Source organism: Callorhinus ursinus, unplaced genomic scaffold (assembly GCF_003265705.2).
Source record: "Callorhinus ursinus isolate GAN/ISIS: 27379988/994484 unplaced genomic scaffold, GSC_fseal_2.0 scaffold8, whole genome shotgun sequence".
NCBI classification, from domain to species: Eukaryota; Metazoa; Chordata; class Mammalia; order Carnivora; family Otariidae; genus Callorhinus; species Callorhinus ursinus.
This window is the reverse complement of record NW_027397070.1, coordinates 31,523,152-31,539,972: the sequence shown is the minus strand read 5'-3', so window position 1 is coordinate 31,539,972 and position 16,821 is coordinate 31,523,152.

Genomic DNA, 16,821 nt, shown 5'->3' with positions numbered 1-16,821 from the left:
TGCACTAATATTTGAGCAGGTGGAATGGATTAGAACATGGTCAACATTATGCTGCTGATAACATGTATTTTTCTATATTAATATGTACTGTGCAACGTGTATTAAAATTGTCAATAATTCATTTTAGCCAAGATACTAATATTTATATTACTCTGTTGAAGAAACAGTATCCAACTGAGCCACTTTTAATTTAAAAGTCTGAAACTGGAATTAAGTTTACTTTGAAAAACCACTTAAGTTACTTTATAATCATGGTAAGGTCAGTAAAACAGAATTATCAGTGACTGGTGACTTAATAGGAAGAAGTATGGAGGGTTAAGAATAGGGCTGGGAATCTGCAATAAGTAAGTTAACTTTCATTTAGTTAGAGCTCAGATGAGTGACTTCCTTTTATTTTCACTATTAGCAATCTTAAATGAAGGAAAATGTCTTATCCCTTCCAGAGTATCTTCATACTAATACTCTTTTAAGTCTGAAGATTGAATGGAACCAATTCCAAGGAATTAATCTCCACTGGTGGACTTTCAAATTTTTTAGATTAAACTTGGAGAGGTAGGAAGCCTCTTGATGCCCCTGTAATCTTAAATAATTAGGTGCCTTTAAGTGAGACCATCACTTTTTACCTGCCTATCATTTTAATCTTTTATACTGTGGGTAAATTTGGTTCCTTTGAACTCTGGTATTTTGTTATGGCAGTTCTATCAAATCTGCAGCTTTTTGCTATAGAGAATATTATCTAAACGGAATCTGGACAGTGCTGACCTAAAGAGAACTGTGAAACTACCTCTGAGTATATTGTTTGCAAATGCTGTGCACTATTTAGAGGATTCACATGAAATTATGTGAAAATACTTTATAAGGAGTAATACTAAGTGCCTCTATATTAGGAGTCCCCAGTAAAATGTACTTTCCTTTTTTGCCACAAGGGGGAGAAGTTATTTTTATAATAATACCTACATTTTTGTTTGATTTTAAAAATAGAACTCATATAGTTTCTACTGAACACTACCTATGAACATACCACTGTCCTAACTAATAGGAAGAATGTGTGTTTGTGTGTGTGTATGTGTGTTTAAATAAGATTGTGAAAGTCGTGAAAAATTTCTGGGTCAGTTAATGACATAAAACTAAGACACTTTTGAAGAACTTGTATGTTCACGGTGGACACAGGAATTGGACAAAGTTCATCATCATTAAAATTATGTTTTTGGAGTTATATATCATTGAATTACTTTAGCAGCTCTTTAAGAATAATCTATTGATTAGTTTTCTGCATTCTGCTTTTTAAAGAAAAAATTTTGAAACAATCTCAGACTTAAAGAAAGGTTGTAAATACTGTACAAATAAAATTTTTCCGCTTTGAGAGTAAGTTGCTGTCATGATGCCCTATCACCCTACAGTACTTTTATATTTCCAAAAAGAAAGAATTTTCCCATGTAACCATAATACAACCATCAAAATTAGGAAATTAACACATATTACTCCTTCAGACCCTATCCAATTTTCATTAATTGTCCCAATAATGTTGTATAAAGATACAGTTCAAAATCACATGTTGCCTTAGGTTGCAGTATCTGTTTCTTTCACTCTGGAACAGTTCCTCAGCCTTTCCTTGACTTCTGCTACCCTCGACTTTTGTAAGATTATAGGCCAGTTATTTTGCAAAATGTCTTTAAATTTGGATTTACCGGTTTTCCTTATGATTAGATTCTAACTGTGTGTTCTCACTGCATTCTGTTAGGTAGTGCACAATTTCATTTTGCCCCATTTCTGATGATGTTCATTTTGATCACTTGTTTACCTATCAGGTTTCTCCACTATAAAGTTACTGTTTTTTTCTTTTAAGTATTTTTGGGGGGATGTAGTTGAAGCTATGTATATATCCTGCTAACCAAATTTTCAATTTATTGATACCAGTATGAATTCATCGTTTTCCAGTCAATGGATTATAATCTATTGTTTATTTTGAATCTCAAATTGTTCCACATTTAGCTAGTGCAAGCCCCTTCACGTTGGCTCCTATGCCCTTTTGATAATGTTGCCATCATTTTTAAAGCACTTCCTTACTTTTAGGCACACAGGATTCCCAGACTCATCTTGTACTTGCCTTGCCCCAGCCCTAGAATCAGCCATTTCTCTACCATTTAGTGGGACTTGGTATTTAGAAGCCATGATTTGTGCGTGAGATGAGCTTATCATGGCTGAGATTTCACTGTCACTACTCCCTCTCATTGGACAGTGCTAGGGGGTTTTATGTGTGTTTATACACACACATATATTTTGTTTTAACTTACCCACACATACACATACACTCCTTCTCCTATGTGATACCCTTCTTACTCCACTTGAGCTCCAGTACCCCATATTGGGTTTCTCTCCTCTCCCATTCTGGAGGGTTTCCTCACCCCATTCAACCACCAAAGCTTTGGCTTTAGGACAAAGGGGAACAATAGTAGTCATTACAGAAAACATGTAAAAATTCTAAATAAAAATTACTCATAATTTCATCACTCAGAAACAATTATATTTTGGTGTGTTTTCTTTTACTGTAGTGCGCAAATTAGTAAAGTCAAATTGAGAATGGTTAAAATGTTTATGCCAAAACATGGCACTTTTCATTTTGAAGGAATTAAATTTGAAGTGCATGTCATATGTTTTTCTATCTTTTTCCTACTATGAGTAGTTACTAATTAATAAGAGTACATCAGAGAAACATTGTGTGAATGCAAATTTGACTGAATACCAATAGGATATTTTTACTAATAAAGTTCAGAGGGAAAATGATCGTACAGTTGTCATTTAGTAGGCCAAAAAATATATATATGTTTAAGTAAGATAGACTTTATGTGAGAAAAGGGTCAATATCTGGGATGAATTTAATAACATGTTGTAATGAACTTCATGTGAAATAGGAGTCTGTGCATGGACAAGTTTCTCAACTCAGTTTCCTTGTTAGGTCGCTATGATTACCAAAATTCTTTAATTCTAAATGCAAGAAGATACAGGCATTCTATTAAGAGCTTATAGTGATGTCAGAAATAGATTAGCTCAACAAGTCACCTCTGAGCCCAACTGAGAATATGTGAGAGCCACCTCCTCCCCTAATGCTACCAGCATGCAATGACCAAATACCCTTGTGATTAATAGCTAAGGCTCTTGATCAGACAAATGGCAGATGTGCATCTTGGCTTTGTCACTTACTAATTCTGTGACCTTGTGCAAATGTTGTAAAGTGGGGAGAAGAGATATTTATGATTGTTTTCATTCTCACTGATTTCTATGAGCTTTTTAAAGGAGTTTCCAGTCCTCTGAGGGAGGGGTCACTTCATTCATTCATTCTTCATTTGATAAACATTGAAATTCTGTTTTTGCCAGGTACTGCATTAGAAGATAAGGATATTAAGATAAATAAAAAGATCCTGCCCTCAAGAGTCTAGCCTAGTGAGAGAATGTATGCAACCAATCATAGTGCTCTGTAGTAAGTACAGTAATAGTAGCATGGAACCAGGTGCTACAAAAGCTCAGAGGAACTGTTTTCAAATTTGTGGGCTGGTAGGGGGCGAGGTAGGTAATGAAAGCTTCTCAAATTACTATTTATTAAATACCTACTAAGGCAAGCACCTTGCTAATAAGTACATTTGTTATTTAATTGTCACACTGCAAGGTAGATACTGTTATTCTTCCCATTTTACAGATGAGGGAACTGAGGCACAGAGAAGATGGATAACTTGACCAAGGTTATATATCTAAAAAGTAATAGAGTCAGAATTCAGACTGTACCCACAGGCTCCCAGAGCCAGTTGTTTAACCGCTTTATTTTATTACCTCTAAAAAGATTCCCTCAAAAAAGGTTACATTAAAGTTGAGCTTTTAAAAGGCAAGGAACATTTCAGGGGATGGGGCATTCCAGATAGAAGTGGCTCACACTTGCAAGGGTGTAGCACACAAGTCACTGGTGTATTCATTGAATGGGAAGACTGTGAATAGAGTTCCCACTGTGTAATCTATCAAAAAAAGGCAAGTAAAGGTGGAATACTTGGGTCAGGGTTAGCTTATTAAGAATTTTAAATGTTGGGCGCCTGGGTGGCTCAGGTCATGATCCTGGAGTCCCGGGATCGAGTCCCGCAGCGGGCTCCCTGCTCGGCGGGGAGTCTGCTTCTCCCTCTGACCCTCTTCTCTCTCGTGCTCTCTCTCTCTCATTCTTTCTCAAATAAATAAAATCTTTAAAGAAAAGAATTTTAAATGTTATCTAATTGTTGCTTTATCATGAAGATGGCAGAACCAACCATTGATGACTAAGCAGGTAAATGACAATGAACAGCTCTAAAAAGATGACTGATAGGAATGTATGCAGTGGATGGGAGGGGAGAAGAGAGCAGAAATGAGGTTACTGCTTTAATCTGGAAGGTGAAGGCCTGAACTAGGGGAGTAGCACAGGAATGAAGAGGAGGTGATGAATTCAGGAAACACGTGGAAAATTAAGCCAATAGGACCTGTCTATTGTTGCTTATTGGGTGTGGAGGGCAAGGAAGGGAAGGAATCAAAGATGATTCCAAGATTCTTAGCTTATGTATCTTGGTGAATGTTAACATTATCAGTTTACACAATAATGTATAATATCATCTACATTAGCAAAAATAGGTTTAGAGGGAACATCAAAGAGTGCTAGAACATTTATTCTTTTGCCAGGAGAACTTGGTTAAGGTCATATAAAAAATTTAAACTATTTTTAATCTTTTTTTCAGAAATACTGGAAGTTGTAGCAGAATAAGAAAGTTCCATTGGCTTTGAAACATAGGGAAATGATTTTGAAATCTGAATAATATCTGATGATTGTATAGTTGAGTTTTTTTTACTTTAGGCAAAAAAAAGCTTTATTAGAATTTTAGTGTATAGATAATATTGGGTAGACTCAAATGGAATGACACCTGTCTCCCTCCCTCCCCATCGAAGTCAGTCCTTTAGAAAGTTTAAATTGGGAAGTATATAGATGACTTCCTATGATTGGATCATTTACATGTTCTATAATTAACATCATCTGACTTCAGAAGATAAGGCTTACCATAGTATTTCCTTTGTAGGTGGTTAAGACCTGTGTATATATAATATTTTTTTCTCTATTCTCATTTCTAAAATGTGTATATACTATAAATACTCCAAACATTACAGAAATATACAATGTAGTATAACCAGAAATATAGTGTAGTGTGCTGCTTACCTGGCTTGGTCTACAGAAGGTCAATTTTTAAAAAATATTGAAATTCTAACAATTCCAATACAACACCTTCAATTCCCCCCAAACCTAAAGTGGTAGTGTTAATAAAGCTTTACTGCATGCTTGGGGGATAACCAAAGAACAGCTCCAAAAGTGATTTACTCTGCCATTGGCCGTGATTTTTCTGAGGTTCATGAGCCCCAAATTCAATATCAGGGACCCTGTGGAGTTTCTATCAGGCTCCCAGATGTTGAGGCCAATTTAATGTCCATCAAAAAACTCTCCAAGTACTTTCATTCTCCAAATCCAGACCCAGAGAAGTTCTTTCTGTCCCCCTCCCACACTCCTAATTCCAAGGCCCCTTCATTTTTCTGCTTTAAAATGATTGCGAGAGGGACTAGAACATCAGTTACAATAGAGTGGATTTCTCAAAGCCCAAGTCAGTTCATTTTAATACCACCATGCAGGAGCACTGAGAGTCATCTACCTAAATCTACATACAGGAAAGCATTTTTCCAATGTTTCAGGAGGCCAGCACAGCCAACACTAACCACATTCAGTTATTAAACAAAACTAATGATAGGTAACACTCATGAAGCATTTACTTTGTGCCAGATGTTATTTTAATGATTTTACATCCAATCTACACAAAAACTGTGCATAGCTGCTAATATTGTCATCATTTTATAGATGAAAGAGTCAAGGCATGGAGAAACCCAGTGCAAATTTACCCAGGTAGGGAAAGGTAGAGCAACAATTGAACGTAGCAGTGAGACATTGGTGCCCATACCTCTTAACTCTCCCATGTTATATTTCTGAGAAAATCAGCTACTCAGATTATAACATCTGGATTTAGACTTCTGATGACCTCACATGTTTCTTCAAGATCAGCTGGTGAAGAGTTTGTCTTGGATAATTTTCCCCAAACAAAGGGTATATCCATCTGAGATTATAATGGGTTTATCTTCTCCAGGAATCCAAACTATCCAGCAACCCCCAAAAGCTAGATCATTTATAAAACAAATGAATCAAAACACTGAAAAAGTGAAAAATCCCAATAATCCTGCTCAGAGTTCAACTCTGTTAATAATCAAGCCATGGATTTTGATTGGTATAACTTTTCAAACTTGTTCTTACCCTTAAATTCATATTTTTCATACTTCAATATGCAGATTGAACATTAATGTGGCCCTTCATAGCATGAACAGAGGTTGGAAATACCTAAATTAACATGAAGAGTTGGGAGAGTGAGCCTTTCCTTTCTTACTTAAGCCAGTGGATAAGAATTCATTGGCCAGTTGATAATGTTGCCTAAATGTTTAGGCTAGGCCAGACCCAAAGCCTGGTCCATGGTCTAGATTCCAAGACAGGCAGTAAAGACACGTAAGGCCCATTTTAAGGATACTTTTACCCAATTAACGAATTTGCAAATGAGCAGCAATACAAGTGTATGAGTGGAGAGGTCCCAGGGTCTCCGTTGCTTTTTGTGGAAGGGTGCCCAAAATTCAGAAGTTTAACAAAACACATTTCTGGTGAGGAATCACCACAAAACTCTACCTCATAGAATTTTATTAGCCTAGGATAGAGGCTCTATTAGCACTTGATTTATTTTATTCATTCAAGTCAAATATTTACTGAACACCTACTATACGCTAAGCACTGTTTTAGGCACATGCGATATATCAATGAATAAAACCCCATTTGTTGTTGAACTTACATTCTAGCAGCAGAAGCCAATCAATATAATTTTTTTCAATCAATAAGTAAATTCTAAAATACATTAGAAGGTGATAAGTGCTGTAGGGGAGAAAATAGATCAGGATTTAGGGAAAAGGAAGACTTGGCAGGGAAGAGTTTCCATTTTAAATGTGGAGGTCAGGTTGGCAGGGTTAGCTTTGTATGTGTGTGATCTGCAGTTGCACATGGCCCATGCTCAGAAGGGACTGCCCTTGGATTGATGTTCTGCTGACATCTTGAAATTTTTGATTTTATATTTGAACTTATGCTTCTCAAATGAAGTCTGATGGGACAAGGGAGTATGTGTATAAGCAGAGGGCAATTTTTATGTCTGTTCAGATTCTACTTGAAACTGCAGTATATTGGCATACTAATTTGGGGAGAATTGGTATTTTTAAAATATTAAGTTCTTTCCATTCAAGAAAATGGTTTGCTTTTCTATCTGGTTTTATGTCCTGTGATGATATATAGGTATTTTCTATTTAGGGTCAGCACATTTCTTTTTTAATTTAAATTGTATTTGAACTTATTCCTAGGACTCTTCTGGGAGAACAGCAGTTTCAATACAAGGCGCATCTTTTTCATATTAAAAATCTAGCATTTGGGGGCACCTGGCTGGCTCAGTTGGGGGAGTATGCAACTCTTGATCTCGGGGTTGTGAGTTCAAGCCCCATGTTGGGTATAGAGATTACTTAACTAAGTAAACTTTTTAAAAAATCCAGTGTTTTGTCCTTTTATAATCGTAGAAGAGGGGAGAAAATTTTGGAGAAACATACAACTAGAAACATGTTTATTGGCGTGTTGTATTCCTAACTGTCCTTTGCTTGCAAGTTTATTCTGAAACTCATTGGAATTAGATGCATAATCCCTTTCAGGAGAAAACAGATCAGTGAGTCTGAAAGAGTAGTGGTCAAGACAAGGTCTGTATTGGCCATGAGAACAAACTGTTCTGTGGTTACTTGTTGGGATAGCTATGGTTGTCAGTAAAACCAAAGAGATGTAGCTAGAGAGGTCAGTAACCCCATGGCCTCTTGGGTGGAGTCTACAAATGTATCATTGACACCAGTGGTCAATGAGGACTGAATGCAAAAAGCAGCACAAGCAGGGACCACAGTGGCTGATGCGATGTGTGGTCCAGGCTTGATTCTTGCAAACCAGGGAAAATGGAACTCCTCCCAGATCAATAAGGCTATACATCTTATTGTAAACCACAACAGACCCATTTAATCAGCAGAAGTATCTTCACCAGCAGTGTAGAACATGCAAATAAATGGAGATGGAGCAGCTAGATGAAAAATAAGAGCAAAATCTGAAAAATAATGCATCCTGGCAGAAAGAGGTGGACATTCTAGACGAAAATTAAGTGGACACAGAAGTATTTGACAGACTGCAACAGCCCAGCAGCATACTGCTGGAGACATTTTGATTCACAGAAGGCAATCAGCCCAGCCAGGACAAGCATGGATCCAAAAGAAGATGAGGCAGAGAGAGGAGGTCCAAGACTAGGTCTGAGACTGCTTCTTTCCACTTGGGGCTATGGGAAAATACCTAGCCTTAGAGAAATTGTATAGAATACAGTGAATTAGCTGTGCTCAAATGACCCACTTTAGTGGACCCATATGCCATTTATTTGTACAGGTATAGTTTCTCACCAATTCATATTTCTTTGTTTACAGTGGCTAAGGAGATCTTCATTCAGGTGTTAGAATAGAAATAAAAGAACCTTCTGCACCCAGATAAATTTCAAGCCATGACAGTGATTTCTACCAGAACACTTAATTGTCAGGCCCCAGTTTCATAGACCACTGCAATTTTGCAGTTATGGGAAGGTAGAATGGGAGGCCGTTGTTCGGACCCAGAATGGCAACACCACTCTTAGCATTCATTTTTCAGCTGAGCATTGTGTGAACCACAGGCAGGATAAGAGTTAAGTATGTCCAACTGCATGCAGAAAATGAGGAAGAGAGAGAAAGAAATGTTACCAGCATATTTTTAAACAAAAGACATGAAAATGGAGGCTCTTCTGGGTATAAAAAAAATTTTCCTTTTCAAACATATTGACAGCCAGGGGGGGTTATTATTGAGAATATGGGTAAAGTTACTGCCAGTTTCTGCTGGTACTCATGTTTAAAAAGAAACTATGGAAACCAGGAGAAGGAATATTAATTAAGTTCAAATTTGGAATGTCCTTGCCAGGAGTAGATGAATGAATTCAATGAAGCAACCTGTTGGGTTGTAATTCAGTGTTTTGTTAGCAATTTAATAGAATGCTGAACTTTTCATAAATTAACACTTTGTTTTAATAATCTTATTAAAAGGTTATTTTTTGATAAGATTAATCCTGGAATGTGATTTTGTTTTACATTTAAAGAACCAGGACATATATTTTTTCTTTTTTTACCATTTAAAATAATCACATTCCTGGTTATTAATAAAAAATGTTAATACATTTACATGTTAAAAATAAAAAGCAGAAAATAATATAGACAAGTAAGTGTCTCTCCCACTCCAGATTCTCAGTCCTTCCCCACTGCTAACTGAAGAAAATGGTTGTCAGTTTACTGTGTATTTCTTTAGAGATATTATTTGCACATCTGTTTCATAAAAATTCACAGAATCTGTTGTTTTTTTAGACCTCTTATAACTTTTTAAAGATTCCCTAATATATATGTTTATATATGTATTACATTATATATATTTAAGATGCTTTGATGATTACATCTTTTGGGTATTATTCATTAAGAACACATGCCTTTTAAAAGAATACTTTCTAATAGTGAAAGTAATATGAATGTCCGCAGCGGGTAAGACTAATGAGAAAATACAAAAATGGGAAAATTATTCACCTGAATAAACCTGGAGAGTTTACAAGTAAAGCTTCACTGGTCGCTGCAGGGTTTAAAGTTTCCACTTTACAATGTATATGTTGTGGCCGTCTTAGTTCTTAGACTAATTTGCTTCTTTCTGGTGGGGGGGATTGCAACGTTGAGAAAACACTGATTAAACTGAAAACCAGCTCCATTTAAATGTGAAGCTGCATTCTAAACACCAGCATCGTCTGCTGAAGGGCTCTGAACATTAAGCTGCGTGCCTTGCTGAGTTTTATTCCAAATAGACAACAGCAGATGGTAACAATGCACTTCTCATAGATGGTAGGAGGGAGGCAGTCTTGTTTCAAGTAATACTATTTCTGGGCGATAATCCAAAACGCGCAGTAGGCAGAAGTTAAAAGGAAGCGCTAGCTTTTAGGTTTTTAAAATATATCCCTTAATCCTGGGTGATGATTGACAATCATGATTTAGAGTATGAGGGGCCTCTCTTTAATCTGGCAAGTTTGATGTTATTTGCGTATCTAGTAGGGCTTTTATTCAACTAAAACCAAGTGGAAGCCTGTGCAATTGATGCCGCATTTCAGAATTGATTTCTGGCCTGGTACTCTATTTACAGATTAGTAAGTACACAGGATCCGTCCTCCTCATCATCTTTTTGAAATTTAAAGGCTCTAAAAGGCACATTTACAATTAAAATGTTTCTTGCTATGTAAGACTATGACCAGGAGATGACGTTTTTCCCTTATAATTTAATTTCTTGAGAAAAGAAGCAGTCTGTAAGATTATATTAATCCCAATTCAATTCTTATAATATTAGCCATTGGTATTTACAAACAGTCAAAATGTTGTCATTATGGGCTTCATGCAATTTGCTATAAGTTCTTGGGAGAAATTTTAGGAATTACCTCCAAGCCTCCAGCTCCTATTTAAAAGTTTCCAGCAAAGCCTTTGTAAGGAATGTATCCATGTTCTATTACATTCCTATTGTTTTATCAGTTGTGATAAACTGATTTAAAAGCACACATTATTAAAATATAATTAATTAAATTATAAACTCCAAACCAAAATATAACTAAGGAAAGAAAATGCACAAGAATGAAAGGTGAATTTTACAACCGTGACAACAGAGCAATTTTCCTCGAGGCATTTAAGTCCTAGCATCAATGTCTCTGTCAGAGTTGCCTTAAACAAAGCAAAATGGGCTCATAAGAAGTGAGAGGGAACTATATGTGAAGCCCAAGTTGATTTAATGTTTAACCTGTGTTTTAGGGCAAAACCTGTATTTTAAATTATGACGGGGGAAAATTTTAAGAAATCCATTCATTACCAAAAAAAATGCAAGGTACAGAAAAGTATAAAAAGAAAGTAAATATTGCCTTCCATCCTGGTTTTCAGAGACCGTCACTCTCGTGTATAGTCATCATTTTTTTTCCCTTGTGCTGCAAAGATCCAGATTTAAGGGCTAAAATATACTTCCTGGGAGACATCCTGACTGCTGGGAGCGTGCAGAATTCGGAAAGGGTGTCTTGCAGCCTCTGGAGTGGGGCTGAGTGACACAAAGTGCTACAGGTTTGGCCTGTGTTTTATAGCTGCATCAGCAGAGCTTTCTTCCCATAGAAACCCCAGTGATGGGATCCTTTGTGTTTAGAATATATTCTAACCTAATAAGTGAATGTTGATAATACTTCTTTTTGTTAATATTTCAAAAGCCTGTTTTTGCTTCAGAATCGTGTTTGATATTTAAAGGCTTAATAAAATAAATCCAAGTGATAGAAAAATTGTATGAAAATCATATTGGAATATCCACTGCAAACAGTTATTAAACCCAAACTCCTTTTTGCCCTTGGTTTTGCAGTTTCTTGCCAGTAAATGATTGAGTGATTGCAAAAATTTTCTGGAAACACTTGCCTACAATTTATTCACAAGAATTGCATAGGTAACTCATCCAATCTCAATGAGGATTTTCTGAGAAGTATAGTAGGTAAACGTAAGTCTGCAGGCTCAAAAATCAAATCCCAGCCCCTCAGAATGCCAAATCCAGGGAAACGTCAAGGACCTTCCTTTCTGGTCAGCGATCAATGGCCGTCATCCCAGAAACCTATCTTGTCAACATGGCTTTCCTTCTGCCTGGCGTCCTCTTCGCCTCCCTAACTCCCACCCTCACATTACTAGCCTCATATTTCCTAGGAGAAGCTGCTCTGATATCTCCTGAGCCATGAAACCGATGCCTGCCACCCTCAGCGAGGTCGCCGGCCCCTCCCTCCACACTGCCAGGACGCCTCACACACACACCGCCCCTGCAGCTCTCATCACTATTTATTTATTGTCTGTTTCCCTTTCCTGTGAGCTCCCACAGCCTAGCACAGCATTAAAGAATGATTTGTTGACTGATTGAATTACTAAATAGATGAATAAACAAATGGATGGGTGAATTTGCTCATGAGATAAAGGTGTCTAGCTCCTAGTCTAGCAGCGCAGTTCATACCCATAGTAGCAATAATAATAGTCTATGATGCTTATTACTCTTACTGAAGAGTTAGACATTGTGTTCAGTATCTTAATGAGTTGCTTGTTTATGGTGACATTATCCTTATTGCACATAGGAGGAAACTCTGATTGGAAGGAGCAAATCACTTGTCCAAAGGCATAGGACCAGCAGCTCACAGGGCAGGGACTCAAGTTCAAGCTGTGTCATCCCAAAGCCTGTGTACTCACATTGTCAGATACTGCCTTTTTCTGCTACAGGCAGTCAATACTTGCTGAGTGAATGAATAAATGAGTGAATGGGTGCTCTCCCTGTTATAGTAAGATTTAACATCAGAAGTGTAGTAAATGCTCAATAAAGGGCAGCATTATTGGCTTTGTTATTTTATCATATGGTCTATGTGGAAACAACCAACCCAAATAGCATCAGTGAAAATCTGATATGAAATTAGGGCTGGATTGATATATGTGAGGACTGTGGCTGTCATAAAATACTTGTTCAACATCTGTTTAGTGATGTGGGTCAATCCTGGCAAGAATGCTTTCTTTCCTATTCCTTTTTCTTTTCATTTCTCTCCTCTCTCCTCCCCTCCCCTCCCCTCCCTTCTTCTTCCTGCCCCTGCCCCACCCTCCCCTCCTCTCTTCTCTTTTTTCCATTTCTTCCTTTTAATTTCTTCTAGAAGGTCATCTACTTCAGTAGAAATGGAACCATGTTGCATTTTGCCCTATATGTTAGGAGGTAAGTATAGAGACCTGAGTTCACTGGCAATACAGTCTGTGGTATTTTTGACACTTCTGATATATTGGTACTGCAGGTGGTTGTCTGGTTGGGCCACCCCATAATCTGTTTTGTATAAAGACTGATATTATGACAAGTACCAAAAGATCTAGGTAATCTATGTGGCTCAGTGATTCTCTCAACCTTGGCTTTGAATCAGCTCATTTGGGGAGTTTGAAAAATCTTCAAATTTCCAGCACCTAATCTCAGAGTTTCTGCTTAAGGAGACCTGGGGAGGGCTATGGCTGACATGCATTTTTAGGAAGCTCAGCCCTGGGGATTAGAATGTGCAGTTTACATTCAGAACTAATGAGACAACATATGTAAAGGCCTCTACAGTGTCTGCCATGTAAATATAAACTTTCCTTACCCTGAACTCTCCTAAACAGGATGGCAGACAAAAGGGAAGTAGGGGGTTATTTCCAACCTTGTCTAAGGAAGAAGGGAATCTGACTGTGGATATGTGGATATGCAATTGGTTTAACCTAGTTCAGTGGTTCACAAACCTGGCTTTCCTGGGGGAGTTTAAAAAAATAACCTGAGTTCACTGGAGACACATTTCTATAGTATATTTAGAACCCCTAATATGTTGATATATGTTGATGTCCTGGGTTCCCACCCCTACAGACACTGATCTAATTGGTCTAGGGTATGGATTAGGTATCAGGATTTTTTAAAGCTCCCAAATGATTCTAATGTGCAGAAGACTTTGAGAACCACTGGTCTGGTTGGAGAGACTATATCAGACACTGAGTGACTGATTCTTTTGGGCAATATCCCTCAACAAATGTATCCTCTTGTACTGATCCTTCTGCCACTCCCAAAGTCTCGACTTTCAGAAAGCAAGTCTCTATTTCAAAGACAAGGAGAAAAAGAGGCAGTGGGTATGGCTAAAATGTTTTCTAGAATTTCCAGATGGAATCTCAGGAAGTGCATTGTGGAGGCACTGCTTTATTATGTACTTTTGCTCTACCTTTATTCTTACTTATAAAGCCCTTGACCTTAATTAAATTTTCTAAGCTAAGACATAGCCTGCACAATGGGAGTAGTCTATTTAGCAATCAAATATCTAAAAAAATGAGTCCATTGGGATTGTGACTTGCGTGGTAAATTAGTATGAGCCACCTCTTGAAGGCCTGATCGCTCTCAGGTGCAATCATAAAACTGTGGTTCAGAGCCCACAAAGCTGAGAACTAGACCCTGCTTTCTACCAAACTGCCACCCCATGAGACTTGTCCAGAAAGTGACAGCCAGCTTTAATTTTTCTCTTTACAGAAAGACCTGAGAACCATTGCCGCAGTCTTTACCATGTTAAATAAACTGGGGCCCCTTACTCTAAATGAATGCTGGAAATCATGGGCAGGTATTTGAATCAAGCCTACAAAAGAAAATATCTGACAGCATGGAGGAAAAATAGAGATAAATGAAGGGGCTCTGAGTGCAGGCAACACGAATACCAGTCAAAGGGTGGTGTGCTTGAGAGGCAAGCCATAAGATAGAACGACCTAAACCAAATACACATTTGAAGGACCCTCCAATGAGCAGTCCCACAAAGCTCACTAGTGAGATGACAACCGTGGGATACAGGGAGTGATTTCAACACAGGGGTCTTCTCCTCTTCCTCTAATTCTCCTAATACTCTACATTAATCTTAGGGCCTCCCTGAAAATACAATATAAAATACAAATCTCCAGAAAGGCTTATATAATAAACCTTTCCATTTATGTATATATAGTGGTTCTCAACCCTGGCTATATAGAATCAGTTGGAGATGATTTTTTTTTCTTAAAGATTTTGTTAATTTATTTGACAGAGAGAGACGCAGCGAGAGAGGGAACACAAGCAGGGGGAGTGGGAGAGGGAGAAGCAGGCTTCCTGCTGAGCAGGGAGCCCGATGCGGGGCTCGATCCCAAGACCCTGGGATCATGACCCGAGCCGAAGGCAGACGCTTAATGACTGAGCCACCCAGGCTCCCTGGAGATGTTTTTTTTTAAATACTGAAGCCAAAATTCCATGTCAGAGATTCTGATTCAATTAGTCCAGGTTGGAGCACAGGCATCAGTTTACGCACGCCCCCGCACACACACACACACCAGTATAAAATAATATATAATATATATGGATATACATATGTATATGTATATATACACACACATCAGATACCGATGTATGTGTGTGTGTATATATATATTATTTTTTAAAAGGTGATTTTAGTGTGTAGCCAAAGTTGAGACTCATTGGTCTAGAGGGTGAAAATTTTGATCATATCCTTTCTGGAGGGCAGATTTTGATTGGGAAGGAAGGAAAATTGAATCCTTGGGTGAAAGGAGGTAGGAAGAAGTACCTGGGGTTTTTATAGGAAGACGGGGAGAGTGGAGATTAGGAATGAGGAGGTAGTGCTGAAAATAAACTTCTACTTGTCAGTTGTGCCTCAGGCTGGCCCTGACCCAGGACGTAAGAAAGATAAGAAGGGAGAGGAGAAGGAGCTTACGGGAGAAGTGCATCTTCATGAATACATATTTAAAAACTGTCTCAATAAGCATTCTCAACATCACTGGCTCTCAGAGATTGACCACTTCTAAAAGCAGTTTTAGTTTCTGTAGTACTGAGTCTCCCTGGAAAATCCTCAAATAAAAACCATCACAGAATTGAGCATTAAATGTCTATGGGAGTAGGGATGAGTGAGGGACCTGCTTAAGGATCCCTTAGTTCATGTCAGAACCTTGAGGTGCACCCTCAGAGAAATGTCTTATTTTGTTATAGTGAAATCACTGTGTAAATGTCTTTAAAAAACAACAACAATCCAATTTTATCTGACTTTTGTTTGTTTCACCACTATTTGCTGGCCCAACAGCTTGCCCCTTGCCTCATTCACTTCTCCCTTTGCTTGGCATGGAGAATTTTAATTAATCTTGTTGGTTGTCCTCCTGACTTGTTTAGAACACTTTCCAGAGCTGCTGCTGTACATCATGCGTTCGTGGCCTCTGAGAGGCAGTGTGGCATCATGCATCGAGCTTGTGCCGCCTGGGTTTGAATCTCAAGTCCTTGAACTTGGGCAGACCTTACTGATTTCCATTTCCTCATCTGTAAAATGGGAGCAATGTGAGTACCCTTGCAGAATTATGAAAATTAAAGGACAATTTATGTGAAAATTGCTTTGTAAACTATAACATGCTGTGCAAGGGATTTCCACCCCCTTCTCTGGCCTACAGGAATGACCTGTTAAATTTTTCAGCACAGCATGAAAGAGGGCTGGATTATTTGGAGACATTTTTAATGTATCTGTTCTTGGTCTATGGATCATTTCAGAACAAATGTGCTGAGATAATCCTCTGGTGTGCCTGAGGCTTCAACTCAAGAGTCATTGTCAGTAGCCTCTGGTGATACTATTCACTGAGTGCTCTGCCCTGGAATCTGGCATCAGAAAGATTTGTATGGATTCCTGGGTTTGCGGATCTGACCTTGGGTAGGGCTCCAAATTAAGCCACTGTAGTTTGTGATAATCAGAGTGAGCCATGTAGCTTTGAGGATATAGGACCAGAGTTTCTTCTGAAGCCATATTAGTGGTTTTGGGTCCACCCATCTCTCAGCCCTTAAAGGACCCATTTCTTTGTCTGTAATTCCCTGGGGATGTGAGAGTCTCCCAAAACATAAATACAAGGCAACCTCAGAGCTAGAACTTCATTAGTAGGACTGGTGGTTGTTGATCAAATTTATATCATGGAATCTGCTATACAAATACAATTCAATAGGAAATATTTAATTTATTTATTTAT